This window comes from Sturnus vulgaris, chromosome 2 (assembly GCF_052056855.1).
Source record: "Sturnus vulgaris isolate bStuVul1 chromosome 2, bStuVul1.hap1, whole genome shotgun sequence".
In the NCBI taxonomy this organism is placed as follows: Eukaryota; Metazoa; Chordata; class Aves; order Passeriformes; family Sturnidae; genus Sturnus; species Sturnus vulgaris.
Genome location: NC_142244.1, coordinates 92,636,066 through 92,651,408, shown reverse-complemented (window position 1 = coordinate 92,651,408; position 15,343 = coordinate 92,636,066). Strand labels below are relative to the sequence as shown.

General features: G+C 40.4%; 1 protein-coding gene across 1 annotated transcript in view; it reads right to left on the bottom strand.

Moving 5' to 3' along the window:
- Positions 1 to 15,343, bottom strand: part of SH3RF3 (SH3 domain containing ring finger 3) — a 244,115-nt gene that overhangs the window by 183,700 nt on the left and 45,072 nt on the right. The window lies entirely within an intron of this gene.

The window sequence follows — 15,343 nt, the reverse complement described above, 5'->3', positions numbered from 1 at the left end:
AATTGCACAAAAGTCAGTCTTCATATTTTTAAGCTGCAGAGTTTACATAAAATTGAAAAATGCTTCACATCAACATCAAAACAAAAAATAAGGTTATGTCTTCTGTTTGATAATGGACCTACAAAGCAAGAAAATCACTCTTCTTTAATCTTTCAGTTCAGTCTACAATACAATACAGAAAAAGAATGGTAAGATTGTATGCAGAGGTTGCTATGCAAAGAAGAAGCCAAAATCTCATCTGAACCCAAGGTGAAATTCACAGAATTGAGAATATTTTCTACTTTCAGCTACAAGTGGCTGTTCTAACTTCACACTGACAACTGTGGAGAATTTGACCTATATTTTCTAAGAGAGATTTCTGCTGTTAATAAAACATGTATTTTTAGATTTCATTCACTCTCTTTGAGCAGCTTAATAGTTTTAAAATAAAAATACTATAAAGGATCCCCCCCATACCCATATCAATGAACGGCCCTCAGGGAGCGCCAGAGCATTAACCTGCCTGATAACTGCATTAACCTTTCCCTGAAGGACATCTTCTCTGAAACTGTGAAAATCTGCCAACGTGTGTCTTCCACCATACCACCCCATGCCCTTCAGTTGTGAAAGGGCAGTAATTACTGTAAAACAACAGTTCAAGGCAGAGACAACAGCACTGATGATTTAATCAGGGAATTTCCTCATAGGCTCTCCCAGTAGGAAGGACTTAAAACCACTGCTATCCAGAGTCTTTTCAAAGTCAGGAATAACAAATATTAATTATCTTCCATGGACTACCTTCACGGCTGTGTCTGTAAACTGACATTCAGGAAGCGTGAGGATTAATTACAAGTAATGAAGCTCACTTCTGTATCGCACAGTTAAACACAACTCCCTGCAAATGAATTTGACCTTTCCAGCACCACATGCTCTGGAATTCCTTGCTCAGAAGGAAGGAATTACCTGCAGCCAGCATCTTCACGTGGGAACCAGGATGACATCTGAGACAGGCTAGGAATCTGGCTCTATATTCAGGCTTTTAAAAAACCAAAATAGGTATTTGACACGAGCCCACCTTTTAGCAGATGACATCATGTGAGCCACTGACAACTTAACAGGCTTCCTGTGGAAAATTCTTGATAACACCTGTGCAGACTTGTACATACATGTGAAAAGTGTATCTGCACTAACATACAGATCACTACAGAGAGGCCTGGGCTGTGAAGCTTGAAGCTACCCCAACATCAGAATATAACAAAAATAAGATCACTGCAAGACTGAACTAAAGAGTGGATAAATTATTGCAAACTATCCAGTCCTAGTAGCACACTGGGAAACATTTCCATATACTCAAGTGATGCCATTAAACAAGTAACAGGATGAAATTTTATCATGCATTCCACGGTGATATCTTGAAAAAGCAGCAAGGTCATAGGATTATACAGCAATATTTTGCAAAATGAACATGGAAAATTGTATCTAATGCAATTATTAGTTTGGAGACACATGACTTTTGTAAGCCAGTCATATCAAAACATACCTGCATTTTTGCTTCTATCTGAGATGCGGCAGCCTGGAGTTTATGGACACACGGAATAAAAAAGAAAGCATTCATCAAAAAATCTCATTGGCCTCAAACATATTATTTTGTGTCACCATTTGAAAAAAGAAATGTCCTACGAAAGTGGTATGAAACTAGAAAAAAATTAATGCTTTAAAGTTTTTCCACAGGCATGCTGTCTTGAAAGTCACATTTGACATCAGAATTTAATGACCCTGATAAACTTAATCCTCACAAGCAGAGAGAGGCACTTCCTTGCCCTGGAGAACAGGGACTGCCTCCTCCTTTAATGTGCTCACTGCTAAGGCTGGGAACTGCCTCATTGCTGATGAGTATTTGCAGGTCAGTTTGCATTTTCGTAGACTTTAGTTGCTGCCCTAAGTCATCGCTCCCAGCAGAGAAGAAACAGTTTTAAATGCCACAAAATTGTCAGTCCCCATTCTAGCAGAGGAAAGCCACTAAATCTGACATCACTTCTCATCACCTACGCTTTATAGGTCAGACGTGTCCAACTGCAAGTTAAGATTAAAAGTGGCTTGCTCCTAATCTTGGCACAGACATTAGTGCCGCTCTAATACACTGTCTGTGCAGCAGGGTGGGAGATGAAATAATCAGCTATCTGGCTGGCCTCTGACCTTGGCTTGGAAGTGTGGGGGGTGGCAGCAGCATTAAAAACATATTTAATGATCTCTGCCCTTTTGAGTCAAGCTTAGTAATAATTGTAACAAAAAAACCCCAAGTAGTCTGACATCAAGACCCTTCAGAAAATACTGAAAACTCTGACTTATGTCATTCTCAGTCAAATAAATACCATTTATACAATACCTCTCGAAACTGGCATGTCTCCTGCTTTGTCTTGCAGCTGCTAGCATGACTTGGGATTCAATGCTCACAGCAGCTTTAAAAAATTTTAATGAATAATTATACCAGACAGTTTTCCATATCATTTTAACTTCATCAATATTATTACCTTTGGAGATATTCACGTAGCTATCCCACTGGAGCATTTAAAGAAAGGCCAAGGATAACATATTTGGATCTATAAATTTAACAAGGAACAGTTTCCGGTGATTTCCCTAAGGATCTGTTCCCTGTGTGCATTTTTTTAAAAACAAAACCAGAGATCCATCACAAATAAAGAAACAAGATGAAATTGTCTTTTTCCTTCTGTGCATCTAAATGAATGCAGATGTCTGTAAATTATTAAGATTTCTTGGAAAATCAGTGACCATAACAAAAACCTTCTGCACCCCTTGATGAGCAAAAAAGTCATCACTGAGTTGTGATCTGAATTTATAGAGCAGAAATACTTGTCAACTTCATTTGGGGAGAAAGGTCTGAGGTGTAAGAAAAGCCCAAGGATAATGATTTGCATCACATGGAACCCCTCAGTCCCATTCTCTTTTAATTACCTTCATCACTGCAGACACAACGGGCTTTTTGTTTCATTCTTTCAACTTCTTGGACTGAGTCCTGATGCCCCATTAACCACAGTACTGCAAATAACAGTGAAGGCATAACTAGCCTTATTAAGAATTAGCTCATTTCACCATTTCTCTGCCCAAAGCACCAAATCCGAACTATCCTGCCAAACCACTCGCTGATAACAAACATGGGAAGACAGTGTTAGTGGTAAAAATAAAAGGTCTGACGTATTGCCACCATCCCAAAGAGCCGCGGCAGAGCCGCTGGCCGCCCCTTGCTGCGGCTGAAAGGGGAAATGCTGCTGGGAGTCAGCTGAAGGTCGGCTGCTGCTCTGCTGCTGGGCTGTGCTGCTCTGCTGCTGCTCTGCTGCTTTGTTGATGCTCTGCTGCTGCTGCTGTGCTGCTTTGCTGTGCTGCTCTGCTGCTGCTGCTGCTCTGCTGCTACCGCCTCTTAGAATGCAGAGCTAGTTTAAGCACAGATGCGATTCGAAAAACCTGCACAGATGGTTTTTGCCAGCGACTCTTCAGTAAGTTACATTTATATTCACTTAAGCTTGGTGTAAAACAGCAACATTATCGTTAAAATTAATGAATTCATGCTTTGGTTTCTTGTAATACTTATTTTGCTGTTGACTGACTTACCTACTTCTGTACTGTCTATTAGACAACAGAAGGCAAATTTTCACCATCCAGAGTATTCTCAGTTATTTAAAATTCTTCACTAAATAGGGATGTTTATTTCCACGAAGGAGTTGTGGTTAAAATAAAACAAACACAGATTTCCTGGGAGAAAGATGGCCAAAGTTTGAAGTGCAAGTACAGACATAATCCTAATAAGGCTATGTTTGGTTCAAACCAGTGACTCTAGCCTACACGAACAAAACAGCCTAATCCCATGCTTGATGCCAATGCAGGCCTGGCAATATAAATAATTTAGATATTCAGCTTTAGGTAACCCAGAGCTCAGTTCAGCATGGAAACTGTGACAAGCTCCTGCCTTAAGTCATTCAGCTAAAGAAAAAGGCTCATTTTCTAAAGAGAAGCACACTGAAGGTATCCACGTGCCTTTGTTTTCCATTTCCCTGAACTGCCAGGTGACAAAGAAATCAGCATATTATGGGATGTTTCCTGGTCCCCAGGCCTGGCTGGCTGCCTTGCACCCATCAGCACCCCTGTAAACTGTTGGGGACATCTCAGCCCAGAATGCCTCACAAACCTCTTTCCCCTCCTCTTGTTAAATCACACTGACAGTTCACCAGAAGGGCCAGGGCAGCATTCATCACTCCAAATAACACCAGCCACAATGCACAACCCTGCAGCTGTCCCTTGCCCTAATCTCACCTCCCTGCCTTACATTTGTACTATAACCATGCCTGAACATGTAACCTTTATGTAGCTAGGTTATCTAGGGATTTTTCCTTCGATATTTCTTGAATATTTTATTCCATGAGCACTGTTCACAGTAATTGAATAATCCAATAATTCTCAGCAATGACATCCAGCTTAGTTTCCTTCTAATTTGAGCATGATGATGCCTCATAAATGAACCGGGGCAAGCCAAAAAGTAAAGGCGTTTCAGGCAGTAATGAAATCTAAAGTGCTCGCCTGCATCTATTTATTAATGTCACTGCAGAGCAGAAAAGCAATAGAGCATCAAAATGAAGCACTGCATCTGCAGCTCGCCTATTGCCTATCACTTACACACACACGCACACAGCATTAATTAAAGGCTCTAGTACAGGTTTCTCTTTATTGAGCCTTTCTGCATTATTTCATGTATAACCCAGACTAAGATGCTCTGATAAAAGCTCAGTAGAAAAATGTCCGAGCAGCCTGCCAAGAACCACATAGACTTGGCCTGTGGACAAAACACAAATCCACAACTGTGGAAAGGAAAACAAAAATGAGGACAGAAAGCCAACTACTCTTTCATTTTGTGATATGGAAAATAGAAGCATGTTTTTCAGCAGCTGATTGCTTACATAAAATGTTTAAAACTTGCAGCACGACCAATTGCTGTTCAGAAACAGAACCATTTTGGAGATCATTGGGCTCCTGACTGTGAATATCACTAGAGCAGAGAAAGGGGTTACCAGGACCTCTGAAACGCCATCCCCACCCCCCAAGAGGAACTACTCACCTTTGGGGAGCAAAACATTTCCTAGGAGTAAAGCCTCCAAGAGATTGTCGCAGACTTGTGCTACATCTGTTTGAGTTTCTATTATGAAAGAGCAGGAAAGTATTTTGACTCTGAGCCAGATTTTTGAGAAGAATGCATATGAAGTACCTCTCTGCACAGCAAAATACCATCTCTGTATCTCAGGGTTAGCCATTTGTTAACAACTTTTTTTTCTGATAACATCCGGATCAGACAGCTTCAGTCTAACAGAGTGTCCCTCCTCTAGTTTGCACAGTCCTGAAGAATTTTTATGGTGTTTTATAGCACTCCACTGTTACAGGAATTAATATCTATTTATTTATAGCTAGACTTATAGAAGAAAATTTCATATTGATCAGCTGGCAGTACTATACCTGCAAAGCAATAGAATGTCTCAATTTTGACATTAGTATGATTTGAGAAATGCTATTTCAACTGAGAAAGAAAAGTCAGAAGACAGGCAGAAACAATGAGATCATGAGCCCTTCCCTTAACAACAATGAACTGCCAGAGTGGAATAAGACTGATGGATCTGGGTTCTACATTTGTAATACATTTGTGTACATTGGTGTTTCCAGGTAAGCAGGTTACCTTCTCCTGAAAGGGAGAATATCTTAGGGGAAAAAGAAGCCAAAATAGCTAAAGAGAGCTTTACTGTCTTCTTTTTTTTCTGTCTGAACCTTTCCTACCCAAACAAACAGGCAAATCAAATCAAACCTTTTTGTATCATTTAGTTTATATCAACATAAACAGTTTTGAAAACACTGAACCAATTCTGTAGCTCTGTTTCACCTTGAGCTGCAGCTTTTGGTAAATAATGAACTAAACCAATATACTTTAGTTTGATGTCTAAATTGCTGGATGGTCATTGCAAACTATGCCCATTTGGAAAACACCCAGAGTAAAAAGGCTAGCTACCCTCTTTCCTGGCATTTTTCTCTCCTGTCTCCTTGAAAGGCACTTTTTCACCCACCCTCTTCTCTCTGGTTTGTTGTTGCTGTGTCTTCTCAGAGAACACAGCAGCCTGAGGAGCTCTAATTCCATCTGTTCACAAGATGTAATTCAGCTTCTTCTGTTTCCTAATTGAAGGTGCAAAATCCATCTCATAACAGGAGCAAAAAATAATTATACCATACCTTGCTGCCATACAGGGTTACATACCATACAGGGTTCATACACTCAATATTGCAATGACCCAAGAGGCATTTCTCCTATCACTGAAGTTCATTAAAATACACCAACTAAAGAGGCACTGAATAGCAAAAAACCTTGACAATTTCAAATTAAATTACAGTAATTAAATAACTTTCTTATGTCTTATGGTAACACTTGACACTGCCTATCAAAAGCCAGAAACCTCCCCAACAAGAAAATTTGACCTTTTATCATTCACTGCTTAAAAAACCACAAAAAACAAAAACAAAACCGAAAAACAAACAAAACCACAAAACAAACAAAACCACCAACAAGCAAAACCAAACAAAAACAAAAATCCACAGCAACAAAACCCACTCACCATAAAAACCCCACAAAAAAGTATTTCTGTCATATGAAGACAGCCAAGATGAATTACACAGCTCTTTAGATAATTAGTAGGTACTTTACTAGTATTCTTCTATTCCAGAAGTGGAATTACAAAGGTGGCAGGTCACCTTTGCTTAGTTTCCAAAGCCCTTGGAAAAGAGTCTACTAGAAGTACAGAAACAACTTTGAAAATCGCTGCCAGCCCAAAAGCTTTCACTGGCCCATAGTAAATATAATGACAAGCATTAAAGCATGTGTCCTGAAATTCACTTATCTGCAGTTAAAAGTTGAGAAAAAGCAAAGCACAAGCTTTCTTCACAACTGTACAACACACAAGGACTGGAGTACTGAGCGTCTCAACTTTAACAAAAGGTAAGAAGCAGAACCTCAGAATTAAAGGCCCTGTTTAATGGCAAAAAAGTACACAAACCCCGACAGTGCCATTCCTGTTTAAAAGACATACTGCCCAAAAGACAAGGTCCATTTTGCCCTTCTCCTTGTAATCAACAGGATTTTAAAATTACAGAGAACATCTAACAGCTAGAACACACCACCAGTTTCTCTACTGATGCTTGATGTAAAGGTTGTGCCTGTCATGCACAACATGCCACATGCCTCCCACCATGTGAAAAACACAGATCTGCTGACATGTACCCTCCAGAGAGTCAGGAGAGAGGGAGGATTTTGCAACTTTTAAATGCAAAATCATTAGGCTAATTATTCCACCTCTCAGTCTTTTTTCTTTTCTTTCATATTATTTCCCTTACATGAATTGCCCCTATTTTCTAAGCCTCACCCCACTTTTCCATATTCCAATCAAAATTAGGATTCTTTGTTTTTTGTACACTTTTGTACCATTACTGGTATATTTATGATCACGCTATTTAGTGCCTTGTTTCAGAATAAGAATGTGTGGTCCGCTTTCAGATTGCTTCTCTGTCTTATGCCAAAATGTCCCAGACACCAAACTTTGCTAGAATCCTAGTCTCTTTTCTTACAGCTTGTATGCTGCCATTTCTATCCACCAATTCTGCTGTTTTAGTAAATTTTCTACCCACGTAATAATGGTCATGCATCTCTGATGCAAATATCTTTTCATACAAGATTTCAGGAAACATGATGTCAAATGTCCAGCCACTTAAGCAGCTGAATATCTGTTATTTGTACAGGGCCATTCAGTGATATAGTAAAAAAGAACCTCCAGCAATAGAAATATATATGCAAAGTGACCAGTCATCTTTACTGCAACAGCTGCTGAGGAAACACAGGATTTCCTTGACTTAAAAAAAATTGCAGCGATTCCATCAGGTGGAAAACAATTTCTGAAAGAGCTCTGTATTTTGCTCTGTTTCACTGCATTAACCCTAACAAAGTGAACAGAACCGGGAAATTTCTTTCCTGTTAAATTTCTTTGACTGTTGTAAATAAAAAACCTGACCCATTCCTCCTGCCCACAGAATCATTTCATTCACCACAATTCTCTATTCCCATCCAAACAGCATCAGAGCGATGGCATGCCTTAAGGAAACAGACCTTCAGCATCATACTGCCGTCACTCTCGTGGGCCTTGCCAGGCTCAGAAAAACTTGGGGAGCTACTGAGGCCAAGCACCCCAATCCTGCTGCTCACAAATCACCTTGAGGCTCTGAAAGCACCTCTGCCCTCTATGAGAGCTAGAATCAGCAGTATCATAAACACAGCACTGCAGGTGATTTTCCAAAATGCCATCGACAGGCAGCTAGCTGCTTGTAAACTGTGAGTTTTCCTTTTCATTTCCAGGTATTAGAATGAAAAAAAAAAATTAAAATCACAAACAAACAAACAAACAAAAACCCCAATACTTTTTTTTTTTTCCAGGACTCCTTTCCCATGTTAGAGGAACATCTCTCAGGGCTGCCCCAGCTATTAACATGAAATCAGAAGTAACACCTGAAATTGTCACTTGGCACTCCCAGTGATGTCCTGTGATCCCACATGGAGTCCCATAAAGTACTCCATAGTATGCTCCTTCCCTGACCAGTCCTGAACCAGCAACAGCACATCCAGGTTTGTGGACAGCAAATCTCAAAGCCTTGCCAGGAAGGACAGTGGTCTAGTGCAGCTGAGGTTCACTTTGCAACGACTTCTTCCAGAGATATTCTGAAGGAGGGAAAATAAACTTGCATTATTCCATCCTACTGTAATTTATCCTTGGGCTGCTCTGATTACCCACCCACTCCAGAGCCAGGAAGTTAGACAGACCAGTGTCTTTGCCTGTTTCCATCCTCATTGCTCATTCAAGGCTCAAGGCTCGTGAATCCCTTAAGCACAGTACAGCTTTCGCCTGCCTAGAATGACCATGGTGCAGATTCTGCATTTTGTTAGTTTTCTCATGCTACAAAAGGGAAAAAAACCCCTTGAACTGTTTATGAGTCTGCAAGGACACAGGGATCTCTTCACTGTGTGGCCACAGCTCAATATTCATGTTATTGCTTATTAGTGGTGTAATCTCTTTCACAGACAGATGATAAAGTAACACCAGCAACTCAAAGACACATGGTGTGAAAACATGTTAAATTAAGCAAACAATGGATTCCAGGTGGACAATCATTCAATACAGAGTAAGTTACCCATCGGCTTTTTAATCCTAGAATGGCCTGGGTTGGAAGGCATCTTGAAGATCATCTAGTTCCATACCACCTTTTATACCTATTGGCCTGCTCTGACTCATAATTTTGTAGTTCACTGGCCACCCAAAGAAAACTGAGGAAATGTTTCAGAAACTATTTTTACAGGATCATTTATTATCCTTCTTAACTCACACAGTTACAAACTGCATATACATGGACAAACTTGCTTCCTCTAACTTGACTTAAAAATGCAATCTAAGCATTGCACAATTCAAAATAATTGCTTGGTGCCGCTAATTCCTACATGGTGACTCAGAGTTTACTGAGCTTCCAAGCAATGACAGGACACAGTGGAATGAGAAAAGGGCTGAGAAGGATAAGGACAGGCTGGGGCTTGGAAAGCCTTACACACAAGAAGACACAGAACAGACTCAGACTGGGCAGAACAAGTATTCGCAGTTTCTTACTGCACAAAAATTGTTCAATGAAAAATTACCAGTCAGCAGGCCTGAAATAAATCAGAGGATTATCTTGTTACTGAAAGCATAATTATAACTGCATCTGAATGCTACAGGAGGTGGTAATAGCCAAAACTGTATGTGAAAAGTTAAAAAAAGGAAGAAATAAGAAGAAAAAATAAGATAAATAAGAGGTTTCTCAGAGTATTTCAGAGAGAAATCCATTACTGACCTCCAAACTACACATGACACCCAGCTTGGGAAACTCAGAAGGCAGGCAGAATATACCACTGAGAAAAGATTGCTTTAAAAACATCCTCCATTTTAGACTCATTCCCTGAGCACCCCACACAAGTCACCGTTAGAAACACGCTACACAGTGAAATGCATTTCTGTAGGAAAACCTCTCCTGGTTTTGCATTACACTCAAAACCTAAACTGCTCTCAAGGCAATGATGCCAGAAGAAAAGCAGCAGCAGTGCCTGGTGCATACATGTATAACACATTTGCATTTTAAAAGCAGTATGTTTGCCACAGCTGAAATATTCTTACTTCCCTCAAGTCATCCAGTATTGCCTTTGAGAAAAAGTGGCAGGCAAAGGAGTGGAAGCAAAAAAAAAATCCCAACAGACTAAACATATGGGTATCTTGGTAAGGTCTGGGTGGCAGAGGCTTCCTCCCTACCTTCTCCTGACAATGCTCCAATTCTGGGAGCCAGAATTTGTAGTCCCCCAGCTCCTGCACCAAGCATCTCATGGACTGCATGAAGGACACGGCCTTTGGGCACTGAGAGACATCCACTTTCACCCCACACTTCCCCCAGAAACACCAGCTGCTCCTTCCCTCCATCTCTCTGTCTGACCAGTCAGTTCAGGAACCCTCCAGGTAGGATAACATTTCCACTGAGGAAAACATCTTTTGCTTTCTTATCTGCAAAATACAATGTGGGGAGAAGAGTTTACACCTGCTTCCCTCCAGACTGGGAAAAACCATGCCAAGATCATTCTGCTTAAGAGCATCTCTGTGGGTGCTACTGGCACCTTTAGTTACGATAAAGTGCCAATCCTGAGCAGGGAAACACCGACTTTGTTCCTGCCAGGGAGTGCGTAGGTGTCAGTGCCAAATCCACAAGTTAATTAAAAACTCTATTTTCTATGTGAAAACAACACGGCCAGCATAATAGAGCTATAATTATAGCCAGGTTTCCACTGGCAACTTGTTAATTGATTCTTCTTCTGTTTCTTAAAGGAGAGCAGGGTTGCTGTCACGCCCTCTTTCGTTCCCACTGCTGTAATTTCTCTAGCAATATTCCCAGAAAAATGTCAATACATTTGTGTCTCTGCTCTAAAAAGGGATCAGCATGGTGTTGCATGATACACAGTGTCCTAAAACGAAGTTGCTCTGCCGCATGGCAAATCAGTACATGTGTAATTACCTACATAATTTTATATAGAGCATCAAAAATGAAAATATGATAAGTCTCATCTCTCCTCAGCCCTGTTCTGTTGTCATGGCAACTGGACACTTTCTCTCTCCCCCCATCCTGTTTCCCAAGGGACAAAGAAAACCACCAGAGACTTCACAAATCAGCATACATTAAGCACAAATAGTTTGCCAAATGCATTTGTTCACTGACATCTCTTCAGTAATTGTGTGCATTGTGCTCACTAAAGTGAGCTGCTGCAAACACGGCTGCCTGCTTTCTGCCCAGCACCATCCCTGCAAAACAACCCCCCTATCCTCTCCTCCACCTCCACTTCCTTACACATGCTCAGGCAAACTCTGTCAAGCCAAGCTGGGTTTTTTGGTCCCATTTAGCCATTATTTTCCTGTTTACATGTGCATGGATGAATGGAGGTGAGCTGAGTTTGAGTCCACCTGTACTGCTGAGACCTAAATTTTTCTGGTGAGCAACAGGTTGAAATAAATACCTATATCCTGTAGGCAGCTTTCACATGTGGCACACTACAGAGAAGAAAAGCAAGATCTGGGGTTCACGACCCACTTCCACAGCAGTGCTGCTTGTCTTTCAAACATTCCCTTGACTGCAGGAGGTTTGTGGACCAGGTCTGGCACAAGTCCTTCCTGGGAAAAGCAGCTGGGTGCTGCCTCCCACCTACCCTCAGTTGGGCTAGTGCTTTGCCAAACTCAAACTGACAGTTTCAGTGTCCCTGCCAGGTGTTTGGCTTATACCAAGCGAGCACTTTGCTTTGGTTTTGTTGGATGTGCCTGTTAAAATGATTCTTCTATTTCTGAAAACAAAGCTCGGGAAAATACAATTTTTATGGGTACCAAACCCAAGATCTTAATAATTTTTCTTTGTTTTAGAGTTGAAAACAGGAAGAGAGGGGCATATGTGTTTGTATGAATAAGATGCACCTCTTTCTATTCCTGTGAACTTTCCACTGAGTTTGAGTATTCCAATCCCTCCAAGTCTCACCACCCACATGGAATGAAGACCATCACCCTTACTGGTGGGTGCTAATACCTCCACCACGTCTGTGACACTGGAATGAAGACCCAGGGAAAGGGGTCCCACCAAGCCACTGCACACACCCCTCCCATCCATGCCAGATGCTCCCTGGCCTCGTGCCCATGCATCCCTGCTGCAAACAGCTAAGGAGCTGCTGGCCACAAGCATGGAAAACAAGAGCCTGGTCCCACAGGCAGCGCGTGGGCAACAAGCAGCCGCCCGTGAAAATGCCCTCCTCAAAAATAATGAGGCTTCTCAGTGCTTTCAACACAAATGGAGACTAAGTGCTGCAAAGGCAATGATGACCTCCTGTGCCAGCTGTCAGGAGGCACTGTGGGACGTGACATCGAGGATAAAGACTTGCTGGCACCCTGCACACCCTGCACCAGCTCTGTCCACTTGCGCCAGCAGTCACCAGGCATTGTTCTCGCAGATGTACCAGGCACTCTCCCATTTCGGGTCATAATGAGCTGCAGATGTGACAGGCATTTCAGATTCTGAATCTGCAGCAATGAGACAATCCGTATAGATGTTTCTGCCTCATTTTCACTTGCTAATTTTTAATAATGACAATTTAACTTCATTGTGCGTGTCATGTACTGTAATGGCCAATTCAGAAATCATCCTAAAGGACTCTGATTTCTTAAGAAATCTTGCAAATAGCTTTCCAACTTTTTTTTTATAAAGTATGTATTCCGAAAATTCAGAATTTCAGATTTTCAGAACATCACTTTGATAGTTCTCTAGAGGAAAGTAATAAATAATTAGGAGGCATGATGCTTTGGAGATACAGAGGCAATGCCTCAATTAGAGGCATCCCCATCTCACTTTTAAAGAACTTCAAAATCAGCATGAAAAAAACCCTGATATTATACAGAATATATTTACACACATCAAAGAGTAAGTCACAAGTGAAAGCTTAATTAAACTGAAATTTGGGTTGATCAATTAATTCATGCATTTCAGAAGGCAAAACACCTTATATAACTCCAAGAAACTATGATAAATGTTGGAAAGGCTAGACTTTCCACAATGAGGCAAAAATCAAATCCTTTCGAAGTTTCAGATTTTACTCCATCTCAAACCTTCATGCTTTTCCTGTAACTCTTTCACATGATGATGTAATTAGCTCCAATTTTCTGGTTACTTTTGACATAGAGCTAAAACCATGTACATGATCCAGTGGTACACACTCTCACTGTGGTTAAGGGTAGAATGAATGTGGTATTAGAAACTATTTGAAGTTTCCTACAGAGTTACAACTCCTCCATATCAAACTCCAGAGCTCACTCTAAAAGCTGCTTTCCAGCACCGTTTATTTAACATTAACCATGGCAATGTTAAATGTCTCCTCGTTTCAGGGAGGGGCTGCAATAATATAAGCTTTGCAGATGCCTGCAATACACAGAGCAAGACTCTCGCAAGTTATGGCTGGATATCACTGCCTCTCAGCATTCATGAAGACAGATTATTTTCCTTAGCATGTGTTAAAATGCTGCAGAGGAACACTTTTTTATTTGCAAACCCAAGAAGCACAATTAAATGACACTGATTTCTATCTTATTCTGCTCTAACTAACTGCAACCCAATTTTATCTGGTTTTACTTGTTTGTTTATTAGTTAAAGTAATAACCCTGAGGAAAGGTTTGCAGTAACATACTTCATGTAGCAGAATAACAGATCTTTAACAGATATGCACATCATATTCACAAAGGGAACATGTATACACTTATTTTGGTTGCATTCTTATGCTTCACATATCCATGTCTTATACATGTATCAACTGAATGCAACTTTGTCAAGTGTAAGGAAATGGCTTTTGCTTACTAGAAATATCTAGGGGCAAGATTTATGGATTTCTAAAAATGTGAATCTGTGATTCATATAAAAAAATTACAGAAATGTTCCTGAAAAACAGTCTTTTTCATTTCTTTAAGTCCTTCTTCCCATTCTATGTGATTTGCCCATTTGTTACAGAAAATAATTAATTCTGTATTATGGATGTGTGTAAATTCTCATCTCAGTTAATTTTGGTGTCTTTTAAAAGTGAGAATGGTAAACACTGAGAAAACACACTCAGTGCAAAAAAGAGATTTTGACTTCAGATTTGGAAGGACAAGCATTCCTCCATAGCTCAGATCATCGCAGCAGGTTTCCAGGAATAAGTAAAACAAACCCAAACCAAGGCGGGAGGGGGAGTAAATCCTAAAATCTAGGTCAGAGGAAGAAACCAGAGAAATACAAAGCACCATTTTTCATGAGCTTCATATCTCATTGTGTGAAGGTCTCATCTCCTGCCACACTCGTGCATGTGTGACATTAATTGTGGAGAGGAGCCACAGGAATGCTCCACAAAGGGGCTCAAGTGGCACCTTTGGCGAAGCACAGGAGATCACATGGGGTAATAACATGTAATAAATACAGAGGGGAAGAAAGGTCACCTCAGGGAGAATTCGTTCATAGTGCAGCCTGCCAAAAACCAAAATTTTCTTGATAAAAAGAAGGGCCAAAGAGCAAAAGGGAATCCTGAGAAATTCTGTTCTCAAGGTAAAGCCTACAAATATAGAAACTCTTTACTGCACTTCTTCATAAACAGACCAGACATACAAGTGGTTCTTACACCTCAAATTTTTATGATCCTCTATTTGCGATCTTCATTCTGCTGCTCAGCCACCTGGTTTTACATTTACAGATGGCTTTGAGATCACAGTTTGTTATCTTAGTTAAACATAATTAACAAACACATTTCATCCTCTTGCATCAACAGGGATCTGACTTTTCATGATAGAACAACAAAAATGGAAAACTTAGCAGATGTAGCCAGTTACTGCTTTCTGTCATCCACTTAAGAGACATCTTTAATACCTCCTTCTATTCTTCTTGTCTTCCAAGTAAGCCCTTTCCTATTGTAACAGGCATACAACTCCCACTTAAAGTCACTATAGTTTTTCTTGTCTTTGAATATAAAAGCAAATTAACTGATGAATGCATCTGTTATTTTCTTATTTTTTGTGTTCAATTAACCACTACCATTCTGAGTGACAAAAACTGTCTCTTACCATCTGCCCACTAGAAATCTGCTTTAAGGCTCTTTATAATTTATCAATCCTTTTTTGTTTGTTTTTGGTTTTAATTCTTAAGGTAGTGGATTTGCTTT